The sequence below is a fragment of the Tachysurus fulvidraco genome, chromosome 11 (assembly GCF_022655615.1).
Source record: "Tachysurus fulvidraco isolate hzauxx_2018 chromosome 11, HZAU_PFXX_2.0, whole genome shotgun sequence".
NCBI classification, from domain to species: domain Eukaryota; kingdom Metazoa; phylum Chordata; class Actinopteri; order Siluriformes; family Bagridae; genus Tachysurus; species Tachysurus fulvidraco.
Genome location: NC_062528.1, coordinates 21,963,446 through 21,968,787, shown reverse-complemented (window position 1 = coordinate 21,968,787; position 5,342 = coordinate 21,963,446). Strand labels below are relative to the sequence as shown.

The 5,342-nt window shown below is 40.4% G+C and overlaps 1 pseudogene; it reads left to right on the top strand.

The window, feature by feature from the left end:
- The first annotated feature begins 205 nt into the window (after window positions 1–205).
- On the top strand, window positions 206–5,068 carry LOC113649454 (annotated as a pseudogene).
- Window positions 5,069–5,342: the final 274 nt, after the last annotated feature.

Here is a 5,342-nt window from a genome sequence, read left to right as displayed (position 1 = left end):
TGAGTAGGATTTAAAAACTTTTTCTAAATAATAAATCTTTTTTTTATAATCTTTTAAAAGCTTGGTGGAGGAAGTATCATTATAAAATACTCTTCTGTTGTGTAACTTCACCTTTATCTTTAAAGACTGAGCTCCTTTTCTCTGTAAAGCCACACCTCCTCTCTCTGTTACACTATAACACACTGAACCAAGAGAAAACTTAGAACACTCTCTGTCTCTCTGTCTGTCTCTCTCTCTCTCTCTCTCTCTCTCTCTCTCTCTCTCTCTCTCTCTCTCTCTCTCTCTCTCCTTCAAGAAGTTCAAGAAAATGGCAGAAACCAGTGATCAGGATCAGTTCAGCTGTCCAGTGTGTCTGGATCTCATGAGGGTTCCAGTGACTCTACATTGTGGTCACAGTTTCTGTAAGGTGTGTATTAATGGCTGCTGGGATCAGGAGGATGTAAAGGGCGTCTACAGCTGTCCTCAGTGTAGAGAGACTTTCACTCCAAGACCTGTTCTACGCAGGAACAACATGCTGGCTGAAGTGGTGGAGAGACTGAAGAAGACTGAACTCCAAGCTGCTTGTGCTCACTATTACACTGGACCTGGAGATGTGGAGTGTGATTCCTGTACAGGGAGCTGTTAAAACGCAAAGCTGTTAATTCCTCTCTGGTTTGTTTAGCCTCCTTTTGTAAAGATCATCTTAAACCTCACTATCAGTCTCCTGGCTTAAGAAGCATGTTAGTTTAAGCCTGTGCAGAGCTCCAAGAGAAGATCTGCTCTGAACATGACAAACTAATGGAGATCTATTGTCGTACTGACCAAAGCCTCATCTGTTACTTGTGTACGATGATAAAACACAAAGGCCATGATACAGTTTCAACTGAAACAGAAAGAACTAAAAAAGAGGTGAGAACTGGACAACATTATTCTTTTCCGTCAGATTTTACAAATTGTATTTTAAATCTATTTTCTATTGAGTTATACTACTGTCATTCAGTGTGAAGTGGATTTTTTTTAAAGTCAAAGGTTCTTCTGGTATGAAGTGTGAGAAGCTCAGACCAGTCAGTGCACTTTAAACAGCCAACAGTGTAACAAGATTCTTAGAGTATTTTATACCTAAAGTTTACAAAGACCATGTGAAAACTCTGTTAAAGAATGAGTTAAAGGAGGATCAGATAAAATCCCAGCAGAAGATCCAGGAGAAGCAGAAGAAGTTGCAGGAGCTGAAACAGACTGTGGACATTATTAAGGTGAGGAGGAAACTGAGAGATTCACATAAACACACATTATAGAGTCACTGTAAAAGAAAGAGTTTATCTCAGATCTCTGTGTGTTTGTGTTTGTGTGTGTGTGTGTGTGTGTGTGTGTGTGTGTGTGTGTGTGTGTGTGTGTGTGTCCTAACAGATGCGGTCACAGGCAGCAGTAGATGACAGTGAGAAGATCTTTGGTGAACTGATCACCTCCATGGAGAAAAAGCGCTCGGAGGTCATGCAGCTGATCAGAGCTCAGGAGAAAGCTGCAGTGAGTCGAGCTGAACGACTCCTGATTCAACTGGAGCAGGAGATTGCTGATCTTAAGAGGAGAATCACTGAGCTGGAGCAGCTTTCACACACACACAATGACATCCACTTTCTCCAGGTAACACTCACTGATCTACAGTGGGTGCTGTTCCTCACAAAGTTTCCTCCTAAAAGCTCATTACAGCAACAAGAAATGTTCCTGTCTGAGATCACAAGTGTGTCTTTGTTCTGATTCAGTCTGAGATTCATTCGTTCCTCTCATCCACTTTTCTCCTTCTCTATGATGTGTTTCCTCTCTGTAGAGTTTCCCATCTCTCTGTGTTTCTCCGGGATGTGACGACTCACTCAGCGTCACTGTCAATCAACATCTCTCATTTGATGGAGTGAGGAAATCTGTCTCAGATCTGAAAAAAACAAGTCGAGGAAATCTGTGAGGAAAAATTCAACATAATCGAGCCACATGGTGAACAAACAAACATTGTTTCTGCCTCACATAAAAGGAGCCAAAAAATTCATCTTAGAGAAATAAGAAGTAAGCAGGAACAAGACTGCATAAAATCACACAGTATTAGTATCAGTCTTGTAAATTACATCAAGATCAATTTAGCAGTGATGGCCAGTTCGCGAACGAATCGTTCTTTTGAACCAGTTCTTTTTAGTGAACTGGATGAACCGGTTCACCAAATCGGACTGATTCGTTCTAAGCAGTTCCCGTCTTGATTCAGCGCTGAACCACAATTTACTAAAGTTACTCACTTTCGGTCATGCCTGACAGCCCCACCGACTCTATATAAACTACAGTAATATCCCAAAGTATATGTAACTCCTGTACACTGAACTCAGACATGTTGTGCTGAGAGAACTGTGTGCTTGAGCTGTTGATACTGCGCATGTGTGAATTACAGAACTGATACAGCGAATCATCAGTACAGAACGGAGAACTGCTTGTTTCGGACGCGTCCGAGAACCGATGAACTGGTACAGCGAATCATCAGTACACTGAACTGAGAACTGTTTCTTTCAGACGCGAACCAATGAGCTGTTGATGCTGCGCATGCGTGAACCTTCAGAGCAAATTATACATATTGGCATAGTAACTAGTCATAGGCTATTAAACATTTTTATTAAAAAAATCATACAACTGTTCACTCAATATATGTCAGTTAATTTTACTTCTGACTATTCTGCAGGTTAGTCTGTATTTTTATATGCCAGTTTTTGTAAGTTGAAGATTAGTTTATTAACTTTATCTTTAAGACACGTAAAACATCCACGTTTGCACATCAGTGCCTGTACTGGGTGTTTTAGTTGCAAAACTTAAATGTAAGAAACGTATTCAACTAAAGTTATGATTACAAAGAACTTTTCGAATGTGTTAAATTGATTGTATTAATATCTGCCAGCAGTGGGATGATGGAATTTGCGTCATTACGTCATTGTGAATTACGTCATTATGTCAGGACGTAAAAGAACTGGTGAACTGGATTTTTTAACTGGTTCATTAAATCGAACTGTCTGAAAAAACTGGTTCGCTGAAAAGAACCGAACTTCCCATCCCTACAATTTAGCAGATAAACAAAGTACAAATCTTAGGAAGCGTTAGGAATAAACGTTAGGAAGCAAATTTTTCACATTCACACTTTAAACTGTTTCCACGTCATTTTTCTGTCTCCATTTTGTCTCTGTGTCTCCAAAGCTGCAGCAGTTCAGATGGTTTTACCTTCAGAACCAAAGAACAGAGAAGATTTTCTGCAGTGTAGGTTTTACACACACACTCTCTCTCTCTCTCTCTCTCTCTCTCTCTCTCTCTCTCTCTCTCTCTCTCTCTCTCTCTCTCTCTCACACACACACACACACACACACACACACACACACACACACACACACACAGATACACACACGCTCACACAGATACATACACACACACACACACACACACACACACAGATATACACTCACACACACACACACACACAATGTTAAAATGTCTGTATTGTTGATCTAAACCTGATCCATGTATATAGAGCTGCATTAGGAGGATAGAAACACAGACAGGTGTCTCACACACACTTATTATAAATCCTGTGATTAACATCTAACATGTGGACTTTTTATTACTGTAGATTTCTGTTATCTGGCTCTGGATCCAAACACAGCACACCCTCATCTCATTCTGTCCGAGAAGAACAGAGTGGTGACATGGAGTAAGACACAACAGCGATACTCTGATCATCCAGAGAGATTTGACTCCTGGCCTCAGGTGTTGTGTAAGGAGAGTGTGTGTGGACGCTATTACTGGGAGGTGGAGAGGAGTGGCATTGTGGACATATCAGTATCATATAAAGAGATCAGCAGGAAAGGATGGTGTAATGGGTGTTGGTTTGGATACAACAGTCAGTCCTGGAGTCTGGAGTGTTCTTCTTCCTTTATCTCTTTCTGGGACAACAGCATTAAGACTGAGCTCCGAGGTCCATCATCCTCCAGAATAGGAGTGTATGTGGATCACAGTGCAGGAACTCTGTCCTTCTACAGCGTCTCTTACACCATGAGGCTCCTCCACAGAATCCACACCACATTCACTCAGCCTCTATACGCTGGAGTCTGGATGTGGAGTAATAAATCATCTGTGAGGTTTTGTGAACGAAAATAAAATGTTAGTAAAAGTTTTCAGTAAAATTCTAACTGAGGTGTGAGATTTAATTTGTCCCTGAGCTTCACTGGTCATTTTGTGTGCAGATACTGGAAAAGTAATGAATGCTGAATGTAGGATGTTTCTAGAAATAAGAAATGCTTTCAAACAGACTATTTAACTGTATGCACTCTTAGGATGGATTTATTATGCTTTATATGAAACGTTTCTAGCCTCCAAAAAAAAGTGTAGCACCCTGCCAGTGGGCGAGGAACTTTCAGGTTGTGTAAGGGGAGAGGTACCCGATCACCCAGCTGTAACTCCTGTGCTTAGGGATACTTTATTGATCTGTTCCTTCTGTACATATTCCATTACTGAGCGATAATGTGAGGGATGCTCCTCCCATGCCTCTTCATCCACGTCTATTAGGCCTCTTGAATGGTGTGAACATAGTGGATGCTTCTGCCTTCTCTCTCCAGCGTTGGTCAAACTGAACAAACTGTACAGAAATCTTTTGTTTTGAATGATGTAAAACCAACTGAAGTCCTAAAACAAATCTTGTCTTAATCTTATTATTTCATCCCTGGTAACCACTTTATCATAAATATGTCTAAAAGAACTGGCAAAGTGTTTAAAAATATTAATTAGTGTAAAGGAAAATCAACCATAAGACTTAAATTAAGAGTTATGTTTAGTAATACACACCGAGGATTGGATAATTAACAAATCAGTCACTGGACAAATAGGAGGTATTTATTACCAGGCTGGTCATGGGCCGAGATGATTGGCATACAGTATATCCACTGCTTCCGCCATCCTATCACTGATCCCAGGTTCCATGGTGCCAAAGATATTGATTACAACACAACAGACATCATCTCTGTGACTGACATCTATTCTGTGTGATATTATTAAATCTAGTGTGTGTTTACATTGATGAGTTGCACTAGTTATGTTTTGTTTGAGCCCAAGTGAGTTTAGTAAGTCCATAAATGTGAGTCCTAAAGTGTCGTTTGTGTCATCAACATGAATGTTAAAGTCTCCTACAATTAATGCTTTGTCAAAGTTAACCAATAGGTCTGAGAGAATATCTCTGAATTCTCTAAGAAAAACTGTGTAGGGCCCTGGGTTATACTTAGTAATCACTAAGTATAGTGGCGACACCACCTCCACGACCAGTCAGACGAGGCTCGTGCTTATAGATATATCCT